At 39.1% G+C, this 14,952-nt stretch overlaps 1 protein-coding gene across 1 annotated transcript in view; it reads right to left on the bottom strand.

Moving 5' to 3' along the window:
• LOC105203022 overlaps positions 1 to 14,952 on the bottom strand; it is a 163,926-nt gene that overhangs the window by 104,889 nt on the left and 44,085 nt on the right. The window lies entirely within an intron of this gene.

The following is a 14,952-nucleotide window of genomic DNA, read 5'->3' as shown; positions in this document are numbered from 1 at the left end:
CCATTTTAGTTACATTTGATAAAATTAAATAAGAATACTCTCTTTCTCTTCGGGCTTTTTTTATTTATTAATTTGTATCAGATATAGACGATGGAAAATAACTAAATCCGTTCTTAAATTTGACGTCTACGAAGATAATTTGCTATACGAAGATTCATTTTGCTATATGTCTAATCGATGCCAAGAGTTCTGAGCACTATAATTATATCAATTAATAATTTTCCGAAAGCGTTCTTTCTCTCATTCTTTCATTTTCAACCAATATTTCCTCAAGCGTTCACCTGCAGCTCCAACAGTCATGAATCATTAACTTTACGACGCTTTTATATTTCTTTGGAACTCTCTCTATCTTCGTAGGCACTTTCATTGGAAAATAACAGCCCGATTTTAGATAATCGTCCGTCCAGCTAAATTCGCAGGATTCATTCTCTCGCGTAAAAAATGAAACATGATCGTGTAATACCCCGCGCGTTATCCCCCTTTTAAAAGCCCCTCAAATTCATTGAAACACAAATTTACCTCCCCCCCCCCTCTCCCCCGAGCAAACGTGCGAGCCGGCTAGCGGGCAAGCGATTTAACGGGAGCGGTAAAGCCGAGTTACAACTCCTGTGATAGCAACGCAAATCCGGGGCGCCCGTTACGCTACTGCCCCGAGGCTGTCAAACACGTGTGCCACCACCTCCAACCCCGGAGGGTCTCCGCCATTTTGGTGGCGAGGAGAGTTTAGGTTGGGCGGTCTTCCTTCATGTCCTCTCCTCGCCCATGTAATCTCGCTTCATGCCACCCCCGGCCGGCCGTCTCCGCCGCCAACCCCGAGGTTGGTCCGCGTTATTTTACCAATTCCTCTTACCGGGGAGGCCAGTGGCGTAATCTCGAAGGCCTCGCATAAAAGCGACGGATCTTCCGCGCGATTGAACGACGTAAGGACCGGCGGATCCCTTCGCATTTTTTCGACATTTGCCTCTCACCCACACCCCAAATCCTAAAACATTTCTTTTTTTCGGGGGCGCGAGATGAACACCTATAACTTAAATGTCTTAGTCCTAACTGCATCGGTGGATTGAAGAACGTCGCTACAGATTATTTCAATAACATTTTCACTGAATAGGGATAGTTTGTATTTAGATCTAAATTCTCAAAAAATGGACTAATATTAAAAAAAATATATTTAATACAAACGTGTTATGATAAAGTAACATAAAATACATCACGAGTAAACAACCAGCATTTTTTTGATTGGATTGAGATTATCTTTGGTTCAAAGAGGTGGGTACGCAATTTATTAGACATTGAATAATATAATAAAAATAGCAAAATGAATAAAGACCAAAAAAGAGAGCGTTCAAATTTCTGCTAGAGAAAGGATGCTGGAAATTGGCTATTTTGTTGTTGAAAGAAAAGAGGATGATTTCTAGGACGCTTGGTACATAACAGACACATTATCTCTTATCGCAGATAGCGTATTTTTTATCGTTTCCTCAACACATTTTCCTTTTGGGATTTCCAGCGTTTCTTTCTCAAACGAATCGATCCGATTGCCACGACGTGACGTTTACGAGCTTGAAATTTCTGGATGAGACTCAACCGGCGCGGCGGCGCGTCATTGAATTATCTCATCGGTCGTTAAGAAGAGATCGGCACACGTAAAGTGGAAAGCTTTTAAAGCGCTTCGGACGATCCGCTGGCCGCGAGTTTTCATTGACTCGAGACAAGTTTATGAGTCGTTGCTTTACGACTTCCTCGACGCGTTTCGCGGGAACAATAGATGGTTAGCGAGAAAAGGGGCGAGTCGCGCCAGCTTCCGGAATCGAGAAGCTTGCGACTGGCCGCTCGTAAATCGTCGTCGAATGTATTTACGTGCGAAACTGTGCGCGCAGTTTTCGTTTACTACATTTTCATTCGGCGTTAGAAAAAAAACGTCTGCTCCGAGAGAGCGCGTCTTTCTCACGATCATGAATTCTCGGCGAATCTGGAGTCGATTTTTCTCTAACGAAAATTTATCCCTCCCTCGACAAGAAAAAGAATTGCCAACAAATACACTCACAAGGGAAGAAGTGTTCATCGAGTTTTTCACTGCCAATTTTTTTTAGTGATTCTTGAGACCAAAAAATATACACGTTTCAGCGTTTATCAACATGCGGCCTTATTTTTCAAGTTATAAATTTTTAAAAATTCAAAAAATTGAACGATCACATTCGAGGTTTGGTAACTTTTCCTGTTTCTTTAATATGTGTTTTGTTGTGTTTGTTATTTCTTTCATACAATTTAGATATCGATATTATAATGTACGATTTTTTGTAATAACAATTAATGCATATAAAGTAGCGTTGTTTCTCGCAGATCGGTATTTTACCGAGATTTTAGTTAAATATTATGGCAAATTTAGTGTTTTTCAAATCCCTACAGTTTAAAAAATTAGTTGAAAATGTAGAAAAACTTGACAATTTTTCGAATTTTCAAAAATTCAAAACAGAAAAGAAAACCGCACATGTTAATAAACGTCACGATATGTAACTTTTTTGTCTCAAAAATCATAAAAAAAGTAACATCAAAAACTCGATTTCCAAAGTTTCCCTTGTCAGTAACCTAAAATCTTGTGAGAAAAGATCTATATAGAATTAAACAAAAAAATTTATTTGCCCTGTTGCTTTTAGTTCGATTTAATACAATTCTCTGCAATTTTTGCTTTCTTTACTTCATTACAAACGTAAAGAATCGCTCTCAGACGTGTCTATGCAAATCAGTACAATGTTTGAGACACCGAAATGTTCGAGAAAAGATTCCAAAAGATTTGTTGGAATTTCGTCGGTTCGTTGATACTTGACCGTATCGACGACTATAAATAGTTGCAATAATCACGTGACGACCGCATGCCGGCATGTATACGTGGATGTAAATAAATAGCGTGTGTGTAAATGTGACGTCCCATCGCATTGTCGAATCGCAATCGATCGGACCGCAAAAGTATCTGGCCGCTGCATTTAAGCATCCCTGCTCCGTCCAGTTCATTGTATACATTCAAAATGTTAATAATGTTTTCACTATTCTTACTGAATCAACGAAGCTATTATATATCGCTAAAAGCAAATTAAAAAACCCTATCTAAACCCCTCAATGGCAGTTTTAATCAGCTAAAAACAGGAATGTCGAATCAGATTTGGAGATAAGATTTTCCCTGCCCTTCGAGATCTCCAATAAAGCTGATAAAATATTTTACATGTTCATGTTCAAATTGCTTTATTTTTATTCTAATAAAGTTAATACTGCCAATGCCAAATATTATTTTCTTTCATATATTTGTGTTTCAAAATTTTCGAGAAATAAATCGGCAGTGAAGAAGAAATTGAAGAATATAAGACTTTTGTCTGCTTTTCGAGTCTCTCTCTCTCTCTCTCTCTCTCTCTCTCTCTCTCTCTCATCTTGCTCTTCCTTCCGTTTACCACTTGAAACGCAAGTACAAGTGGCCGTTTGGGACTGGTCGAACAATAGTCTGCAATGGGCCGGCAATAAGATACCCCGTGTTCACCGTGACGCATTGCAGTGAATCAGAAGTGAGACACGTCATTCACCCACCGCTCGAGCTGGTTCGACTCGCGTCATCGCCGCGGGATACCGGGTGGCCGCGTTTCGGAATACCAGCCGATCAACCACGTCAATGATTTTAGGTACACGTCAATCGAACTTGCAATAATGATCGCGAAGTGCGTCACGAGAGTGCCGCTTGAAATTTACACGCCGGAGATTGCAATTCGTAATAACGAGATGATAGACGCGGCTGGCGCATGAAACCCGATACATTCCCGCCGTGAAAAATCGAAGCGCGATTTTTCCTCGGCGAAAATATCGGCAGGAGAATAATTCTCGCGCTGCGATTGATTAAAAGGGGGGAGAGGGCTTGTCAACCTTTACTTTGAAAATAAATCGAAGAATCTTATTGGTCAAAATAGGTGGAGAGAATCTTAATAAGTGATGTATTTTTACTGAGATACCAAAAATACAACAAGATACCAAATGTCGTCATTATATATTCAATTAAAGTTTGCACGAAACAATCGTGCTCTAATTTCTCTCAACCTTCTTTTAATTTCTTGATTTTATACACTTAACGTTATTAATTTGTTGATTTCCAAACGAAGAGTATAAAAATAACAGAGGCGCGCGCGTCTGCTAAGCTCTAATAAGAAGACAATCTCCTTCACCGCATCGCAAATATACGCACTGGTATCTTTACAGCCTGGAATTTACGTGTTTCAGGCGGCTGCGCGATAACGTGTTTACAGTATGAACAGCTAGGGGAGAGTACAGGATAGAGCAAAATAGATTTTATTACGGCACACTCGGGATCAAGGACTCTAGAGATTTCGTTTTGCCGTTCTCTTCCGGACAGGAGGGCCGTCGTACATCTGTATACACATTACGCAAAATATTTATTGATATTATCGCTACTTGCGATACTTATTATTATGATTATCGCTGAGAAGAGTTGGACTTCCGTATATTGTTTGCGCGTACATCTCGCGGCGCAAAAATATCTCAGCTCGCGCAAACGCGGCACCTCGCAGGATCGGAACGCTTCTTGTTTATGTTGACGTAATGCTCGATAAAAACATAAAATCTCGCGGATCTTTCTCGTGGATCGATTTTGTAAGGAAAAATGAAGGAAAACTACCCGCTGAAGACCACGAGCAATAAAGTTTATACAGAGTGTCCCAGAATCATTGTTCCTCCCCTCAGTTCTAAGGATCCTTCAATTAATGTCAAAACATTATTGCTGCTTAATAAAAGTATATAATACTATAACAATTTTCTATCGTCAATTAACAGAATTACCTATGAATTATCAAGATATCAATAGTTTCTGATTTATACACGTTTATATTAAATTCTCAAACTAGATATATATCTTTCTTTCGGTACTTATTAACACTGTTAAATTCGTAGTATTCAATTCTACCCAATTTGAGTTATTTTCATAAGTCGCCCTTATAAATTTTTATAAGTTCTTCCTACTTAATATGTCAATTTAAACTAATACAATGAGGTTAAACAAATTATCTATAAAAATGTTAAATTTGATTCAAATTTGATTTATTATTTACTAGGTGCATCCATTAATACAAACATTGCTTACTTTGAAATAAATTAAGCAATTAAATTACAGAAATGGATTAATCGGATGAGTTTGTTCTTTTTCAAAATAATAAATGTTGGCACATATAGAAGATAAAAATAACAAAATGTTATTTAACTCAAGGAATTGATTTAAATTTGATTATTTAATATTTAACAGTGCAGAGTGCACACGTCTATTACATGTGTTCGATGCTAATTTCTCTGCCTTAAAATATTCAAAAAATCTGAAAACAATGCAACTCTCTTTACATACACTATAGTTGACGATGTCATAATTATTTTAATAAAGATTATTTATTAAATATTTTATTTTTAATGGACTTTAAAGTGAGTAAGAAACATCGTCCATCATCCGGCATTACATTTCTTGACAATAATTAAGTAGGAATGTAACAATTTGTCGAAATCTTTTAAAAAGATATTGTTTCGATCAACATTGTTTATAAATAACTAGAAAAATTGTTACCTATAGAAAAAAATTCATTGTGACACGAACGTACTTTATGTACTCGACATTCAGCGATACATCGGTTTTTCGTAATGAAAGATCTCGAGTCCCTTCTATCACCTACTTTTTTTAAGAAAAGATAACCAATAAACAGATCTGCTTGTTCTTGTTATTTGTTAGACTAGATGTTACTTTAATGCTGACGTTTTAAACTCACGTGTGAACGCGAAGAGTGATTAGAACTGAACATCAAGGATGTGCAGATAGATAAACTGTGTTTGATTTTAAGTGAGTTTCATGTCGACACGATTTGAATTTGGTATTTCTAACAAACATTTATCTAAAAACGACATTTATCTAGAACGTGAGATATTAAAGGTGCCAAAAAGAATGAGTTTAAGCAAATCTCTTCTCAAAAAAGAAGAAGAAGAAAAAGAAGAAACCTACTCCGAATTCATCGGAAAAAGGAAAGCTGATAGTTTCGGCGTGCCCCGTATATATGCAATCGATAATATCCATGGACAAAAATACTCGACGGGCGGCTTATAAACTTTCCTGGCTCCGCCGAGACGTCCTCGAGTGAGGTTTGCACGAATTTGCGGGTAAGATTTCCTATTGTAAAACGTGAAAATAATGCTTTCCTTCATAGCGGCGAGTCCAATTTATATCTATTATATTAAAAAATAAATATCCAGCTTTTCCAAAATTATTATTGAGAATTTCGTTCGATTCCCAATATCGTGTGGAGTAGCATTCATTTTTTTGCAACATCCTGCACGCGGCACGCAGGGAAGGGTATTAATGCATTATTGATCGGACTTATCTCGCTCGTCGTCGAAAAAGAGACCCAATCGAGAAACGGCGACCCCGCCGAAAGAAAGATAGCGCTTATCGATGAGATTTTTTGCCTGACTGGCTTGTCGACAAGTTACCTAACGGAGAAAATTAATGACATCCCATGCACTTTAGTGCAGAAGCGTTAGATAATAGATGTTGCGAAACTTTCTTCGGTGTGCGCATAATGCGAAGCTTTTGAGGACATTTGGCACACACCCGAAAGGAACTTGCATCTGTAAAATTCTGAGATTAGTTGCAATTTATGCATGTGTAAAATGTCGAAACAAGAAGGAAAAATACTTGTGTCATTTTATCATAAATACTTCCACGTTGCAACCATTTACAAACTGCAACGATTTGCAATAAAAATTAATGGAAAAACGCTGTTATTTTATCACAATAAAATTTTGTTTCGAAATTTTCCTTCTGCAATAATTTGAAATTAATTCACAGCCATCCACGCGTTACTCGTAATTTTATTCAATTTTCAAGGAATTCAATCTCTCATGCGTTCTGCGGGGAACCTAGAATGTATATGAAATTCCACGTTCTCGCATTGATCTTTTTTTTTTTTTTTATTTTGAAATCTCAGAATTCCTACGCTACTTCGTACTCGGAGAGCATCCTCGGCCTGCCGCGGCGAAGACGCGTGGGCTGCGTATCTAGAGACGGTTGTTATGATTTACTTCCAGCAGCGTAAAGCACCCACCGGCTAAAAATAGTCCGATCATCAGACGAATCGAAGAGGAGAAGAGGCACGAGCTATTAGCGTGGCACGCCGAAAGCGGGCTAACGAGACTCGATTTTATTAACTTGTTTCAGAATGCGTGGAATTCGCTCGCCGACGCCCTCGCGGTAATTCCTTCTCGCGGGATGCAAGAAACAAACCGAGACGAACGGAAAGAGAGAGAGAGAGAGAGAGAGAGAGAGAGAGAAAAGCGAGGGAGGAAGAAACTGCTCCTCTTCTTTTTTTTCTTACCGTTCTTCGTTTAACCTCGATACACCGCGGTATCTGGCGCGGTTGAGTCAGCTCAAGGTCGCCGCACGGATCCAAGGCTGCGCTTGGATCTTCCCCGTGATTAGACTGGTTGATCCAATCAGGTGTGCACGAAGCTTCTCAAGCTTTCTTTAAGTAATAGGATGTAGTTGTTTACATTACAGAAAGTCACGTGCGTTCGCGCTTGACCGTGGAAAATTGACCTTAAGCTGACAAGTGTCACTAGTATATCGGGGATAATTTGATGCTCGTGGTTTCTCGATCTGCGCACTAGTACGGTATTAATTATGCTCTTGATTGCAAAGCACTTTTTCTAATATACAATTTTCATTTTTATTTATATAACTTTGATAAAAAATAAAAACAGCGGCATGATTTTTTCACATAATTTTTCGGTATACTTTGTCATTAATAAAATAAAATTTTCAAATTTGCATCATTCGATCTCTCTATTTCAAAAACACGCATTTTGTCCCTGTCTCTCTCCCTCTCCTCTTTCCTCTCTTTCTCTCTGCTAGCGTTAAAAATAAAGCGAATTCGCGTTTCGGCCGTCTCTGAATTTTCCATCTGGAACAAGTGGAAAAAGACAGCGTGGGCTATATTCTCGCGTAAAATTCGTCGCAGATGATTTCTCGCGGCATAAGATCGCAATCCTGGAAAACGGGTCCGATCGATAAGATACGGTATCAGCTTTGACGCACGTACTTATCGCTACTGCAAATCGCGCATACGACAATAACGCATCAGACACGGGGACACACAAAGACCGTCGTCGTCGTCGTTGCGACTCATGCCTTCGATTGGACTCAACGACGAAGTCGAGGGGCTTTCGACGACGATTATTATTATCTACTGACGCACGTCGTAATCGACGATTCTAAATGGTCCCTCGCGCCGCGTGCCACGGTTAATGTGAAAATCGTTCGTAACTGCTTGTCGCGTTGAAAACAAGGGATCTTCTTAATTATAAAAAAAAAAGAGCGCTTGAATGATAAATGAGCTGATAAAAGTGATAATCTTGCATCGTTATCGTCAAGATACAAAAACATTGAAATCATTCACTATTATTTTTTTACTCGTCACTTGCAAACAAAAAATATATTGTTGATTAATGTGAATGAAAACCGATCCTTAAGCGAGAAAAATAAGTAATTCTCAGTTATTACATAATTAAGAGCAAATTACTTCTCGGAATAGCGTAAAGTAAGATGTTTAAATTATTTTACAGAAACTCGAAGCTATAGTTTGTTCCATGACTACACATATAAAAATTCAAATATTACTAATTAAATAATATTAAAATAATATTACTAACTAACTAATATTAAATTATACTCATTCAATTAATATCTAATTTTTTTAATTAATATTTATTAATATTAATAAATTCCATTATCTCTTCACTTCGAAATACTAATAAAGACCGTATTGTATTGAAGATTGACGTTGAGAGCTAACCCAGATTTTCCATGCGACTCAGTATTCTCGAATAAGCTGCAAATTGAACGATGCATCGGGGAGTTAACGCCGTCTCCACAGCTTTCCACAGCTGCGCCATTCACCGAAAGCAGCGACGAGAGACGAGAAAAGAAGTCGTCGGAACGGATACCGCCCTCGCGAATTTTTTTTCTCATTCTCGCTACTCCTCACGAATTCCAACTATTCCAAGTGCTTTACGGGTTCACCGCGGGGGGCATAGTCGCTAATAGAGACGGGTAAATAAATATCGCGGCCGGTCAACAAGAAGGCAGGGAAGAAAAACGTGTGGCGCATTGAAGTGCGCGAGAATCTTCCTTTCCCCTTTTGAACACAAGTCTCCCTCAGGTTCACTGTTTCGGGGTGTTTACGCTAGCTCGACACGCCCGGCTCTCTCGACCGAGATAGCCTCGAGGGAGATGTTGACCCTGACTGTTGGCTGGTGCGGAATGCCGAACATTGACTTTAACCAGCCGAGATAGCTAGCTGGCCAATCGACGCGCAAATGATCGAGAGAAAAGGGGCGGCAGCTAGCGAGAGTGTGAGGGGATGTTCGAACTATTACTCTCTCGAACCAATATCGGAAACTTTTTACATAACTTTAATATAACTTTTTTCATCAGGTTAATATTAAATTTAAGAATATGTAGAGTGAAAATGAAGGAGTTAAAGTAAAAGCATTGTATTAAGTTTAAAAATACAAAATACGGATTAAAAGTGTCTAGATTATATATGGTTAGTATTTCTAAAATATCGGAATATCTAATAATAAGAAACTTTTTTTTTCATTTCTGAAATGTCTTCCTGTGACATATATTCTCTTATATTAACGGATTTATTTTAATACTTGAATAACTGGTAATTTAAGCAAAACCGGCAGATTAATTCGGAGCTACGGGTTCATTGATCTTCCTGAAATTCTCGCTAGCAAACGTTCCATGGACGACACATCTATCCTTAACTGCTGGTTAAAAGTAGGAACAATTCAACATTTGCAGACGTTGGCAGATAAAAACAATGAAATTTTAAGACGAGAAATTTAAAAAATTTTAATCTTTAGTTCAGAGAACATAATAAATAATAATTAAACACTAGAAAACAAATTTAGTGTCTTCAACAAAAGTTGTTCGGTTGAGGCATTTTTTAACAACAACCAAATATTTCATTGTATTTAATAAAAAAATTTAATTGCTTCTGTGAAATACATGTAAATAAAAAAAAATATTTATTCCTATTAAAGAGTTTTGTTCGATACATTTTATCGAAAGCATTAAATTTTTTTTCCCAGTGAAAACTGAAATTTTTTACAAATTAAAATTAAACTCTTCCACAATAAATTCACAAACATTTTAACTAACGTTTGTAAAAACAGTGTTTAAAGAGGTTTGACGATTATTATGTTAGTAAATAGTTGCAAGAATTTACAGGAACTAATCCGTCTTAAGGATAGTTAGCAAGCTCGACCATTAACCACCGGAATTTCACGAGAACTCGCCCGTGACGGCGAGCCAACCGTTTACGATGCACCGTGGATGGCACATCCTTCACGACGTGACGAAATTAGCGAGCAACCGAAATAATTTAGCGGATTCCAGGCGACTGCCTCGTATCGCCTCGTGCATCGCAGTGACCCTGAATTCCGTTGCACAGTTCGCTCAAGAGGTGGAGAAGGCGGATAATCCACATTTCAAGGAATTATATATAATTAACGCCTCGGTTATTTCCTCAAATAACGATTAAAAACAAAGTCCTTAAAAACCGCTAATCTCTGCGTAATTCTGTTTCCCATGAAGAGAGGCGCAAAAAAAAATGATTAATGTACCGGGGCTTTAAATCAGCCGACTGAGAGTATTCATACAAACCTCTACAGAGTCGTTAATTGGATGATTTTTGCATTTAATGATTATAGTACTTTGTTCGATTGATTTACGATAATATTAAGATTCCCGCGGTTTTTCTACGCGCATAATTATGTTGGTGAAGTCGCGTGTGTAGTGATGTGGGTTAAACTACTCTTATTTCTAAGGTACCGGCGAATTTCATGCTTCCCAGGATCTCTCTCTCTCTCTCTCTCTCTCTTCTCACTCTCTCTTTCTTGTCCTGGGAGTTATCGCGCGATCGTGCGATTCGCGTGCACGTGGCGGTGCAAATCCGATTTGGCGCGCGCATAATCGAGTTCGTTGCTTTACACATGGCGGTAGTTAATCAAGCCGTGCAAATAGGTAATCGATTTCGTAATCGAGTTCGCGTATTCGCCCCGCGTATAATCCGATGTTACAGGAATTGGTTGCGAAATCGGCCCCGTGTAACCGTCACGTCCGGGAAATACGTTTTCTGATTGACTTCCCTAAATAGTCAGATTACCCGGAAAATCGTCGGTCTAATATTTATAGAATAATCCCACGATCAGCCTCTCGTAATGTTAGTCACGTAAAAAAAAAAGAAAGAAGAAAAAAAGAAAGAACAATGTTACTAGCAAAATGTAGCTAGTCACCGGACACAAGCTACTACAAGTTTCCAGATTTTAAATCAAATATGTAATACGGAATTCGTATATAAATATACACATATATATATTTTACCAATGTGAAAACATTTTAAACCGAGATTCATTACTTCTTTCGCTATACCAGAGGCACTCTAAACGTTTCTTTCCGCTGGACCAGTGGCATTCTCAAAGTTTTTCTTTTTCGTAGATGAAAATACCGCTTTGATCCTTGCGTGAGCAGCGTTAAAGATAACCCCTAAGAATTAGGCCAGAGTTTAAGGTGCTCTCACACGACCGTCACTGAGCATCGCTAGTACTGATGATCGTGCGAACATCGTAATCGGCTGATTGATAACGTGATATATTCACGCTGACGGCTCACGGGCATACCGACGTGTTTACGGTATAATGCCAGTTCGTGTGAGGTTGTACTCCCATAAGTATCGCGGGCAATTCGTACGCTATCTAACATCGCACGTGGCGGCGGGTGACGACCACCAGTGCGATTCACGATTCTGTATCGTGACGGAATTAGCGAGCAACCGAAATAATTTATAGCCGCGGACCTCATGCGCCGCGTTTTCCATCGTCTTCCCTCGCTATTCATCTTTCTCTCTCTCTCTCTCTCCCGTTCTTCCGTCCCGTGCTGACCCTGAAACCCACTATAGTTCATTCATTACGCCATCCAGCAGTGGTATTCTCACATGACGCACAAATTACCGTAATATTCAGACCATATATTAATCCCAGAGAACGTTAAGAATGAACGCACAAATGCACGTCACGTTAATCGCAATGTACATATGTGCGCACGTGTCAAATCGGAGACACGTGGCGGTTAATTTTTAATTTTCCAATTTATATCATCGAATATCACCTACGATATTTTAATTCCAACTGTCAAAACTGAATAACAGTAATAAAACGTTAATTTTGCACGTTGAAAATATCCTCGCTGTTTCTCACTGTTAAAATGTTCTTCGTTCCCAAGACCGTACCCTAACAGATTGTTATACGTACATCACGTTAATATACTTTGTTACACTTACTGCGAAATATATAGACGTCATGCACATTGACGTCATTGAGGCAATTGCTCAAGGATCAAAATGGATTTGCCCGTCATAAACGTTTCTGATTTATGTACGCGTCGTTTAGTACTAAATGTGGCCAATGCTGAGCCTTATTTATTTAAGGGTCGATGCTACTAACATAGATTAACTTTAAGTGCGGTTTAATCGGTCGTCTTTCTCACTGTCTAGATGGTAATACCAATACGGCGTAGATGGAGAAAGCAGATTTAGCGTTACAGAGGATAATTATGTGTGTATCTTGCTCTTACACATCGCATTTCCGATTCGGGAACACTAAATCATGCGGCCTTTAACTTTTATCTTTTTATAAACTTTCTTCTCAAATAAACTCCAACATTTTTTTCCTCGATGAACTGCAAATAGAACAACCGGTGTCTAACGAAGTAATCCGTTTAATCTCAAATTCTTCCAGACTCATTTCGGCGGATGCTTATAAATCCGCGCGCATTTACAGAGGCGTCGTGTACTCGTGAAATAAATAATCATGCGTACCGTAAATTTCAAAGCGCGAAAAAAAGGAGCCGTTTGTTTTAATTATTCGTCCCTTCCCGCGACTTCTCCCCCGCCCCCCCCCTTTCCCCGTGCTATTTTCTTTATCAACGGTAAATTGCATTCTCCTCGCGTCGTGAAAGGGTCACAAACTTCGTCAACGAGGAAGCTCGTGTCATAAGTCCTGATCGAAATTTATCACGCCGGGCACGTCAAGACGCGGATCTTAGACGAAGGATTATAAATTTGACGAGAAAATTTCACGAGCGAGCGAAATTTACCGTACAGAGGAACACAGCGAGGGCTTTAAAATATTTTAAAATAATAAAGCATGAAAATATACAGTGCGCACATTATATGGAGATAAAAATTTCAGAATTTATAAATTCAGTTTTATTTACAAATTTTGCAACTGTGATAATTAATTTCTCGCGTTTGTGAATTTTTTTTTCGTAAATAAATGCATTGATGAGAAATGGTACACAATTTTCTTTGCAGTTTTCTCTCTTCCGTGTAAAAATTCTTTTACAAAAATCGCGTTTGATCAGTTATTCTTGTTTCTATTATACTAATGGAATAATGATGAAATAATGAGAAGGCTATAGAAAGAGATGTATCGAGCAATTTTCTTCGTTTAAACTTAGATGGAAATGATGCTCTTTACGTATACGCCTTCTCATTAAGAGCTCGGCGTTTCTTCAACGATTTTTCTCTTTCCGCGTTAATGACACGACTCCGAGACGACAGCGCTGAACGCGTCAGTGTGAATCATTTGTTATTCGTACAAACGTGGCAAACGTTCTCCCGCGAGATTCGACAAGTAATAGCCGCTCTGCATCAGTGCTGTCAAGCTCCCCCCCTCCCCCACTCCTTCGCGTCCTCGACGAAAACTTTTCTCACCCCCTTTCCTCCCTGCCCAAGTGAGAAACAGCCCCTGTCCTCGAAGAAATTCAATTTCCTTTCACGATCGCCGCTCTCTTTCTTCGAAGGGAATAATAAAAGTATAAATGATGGGGGATTTCGGCGGTATATTCGACCGCAGAGAACAGACAAATACGGGAACCATTAGCCTGCCGACGATCGTTTGCCCATGATATAATTAATGTAGGTACTCGGTCTGTCAAATGTCTGATTCGCGTGACTGACACGTCGACGTCAACTCGTATATTAGATACGAAAATATCTTATTTCGCACTTGGCGACAGTATGTATTTGGCGCATTGATCCGTTTATATTATCATTCTAATTCCGAATGGATTCTCGATATCAAACATTCTTTGAGGAGGCGCGCTATCTTTAGGGCCTTGAAAGAGTTAAGGGAACACAAGGCGCTGACAGATGACGAGACGTGCACAATATTCTGGTCTACGTCGGCGAACATGCGGAATTATATATCGGAAATTGGAGCCCGATATTCAAACGAAGTATGTCAGGGTTTATTACGTGCGAGGCCGTCATGCAGCACGACCATGTCACCTTCGATGCTTCGTTCGATTATAATTTATTGAGCACATAGGGCAAATTCACCTATCTCACATGCCGAGTCAATGCTAAACAATTATTTCATAAAAATTCTATAAAGCTGAATGGCAATTCACAGCAATTGTCTATGACATAAAAGCCAATTTTTTCCAAATTTTTTTAAGTGATTCAAGGTGATTTTCGTGCATATTAAAAAATACGCTAATTAGAAACATACGATTCGAATGAATTAAACACATCTTTAGATCTCGAAGAAAGCGTTTGTTAGCGCGCGAAGCGATTCAGAAGCTTCACGAGCGACACGAGCGATTTTAATCCGAAAAAGAATTTCCGCCGGCACGCGCCTCGCACGATATTTTGGCCCGACTTGCGGTTAGCACGCGAGAAACATGTGGTCCGCATGTGGAATACAATGCGGCGTCCGTCAACGAGGGAGACTTAAGGATGTTGAGAAACAAACGCGGCGAGGATGGCAACGAGTCGAGGCATCCGTTGCCGAGAATCACCC

This window comes from Solenopsis invicta, chromosome 16 (assembly GCF_016802725.1).
Source record: "Solenopsis invicta isolate M01_SB chromosome 16, UNIL_Sinv_3.0, whole genome shotgun sequence".
Lineage (NCBI taxonomy): Eukaryota > Metazoa > Arthropoda > Insecta > Hymenoptera > Formicidae > Solenopsis > Solenopsis invicta.
The sequence above is the reverse complement of the archived record's forward strand: the minus strand, read 5'-3'. Positions and strand labels throughout refer to the sequence as shown.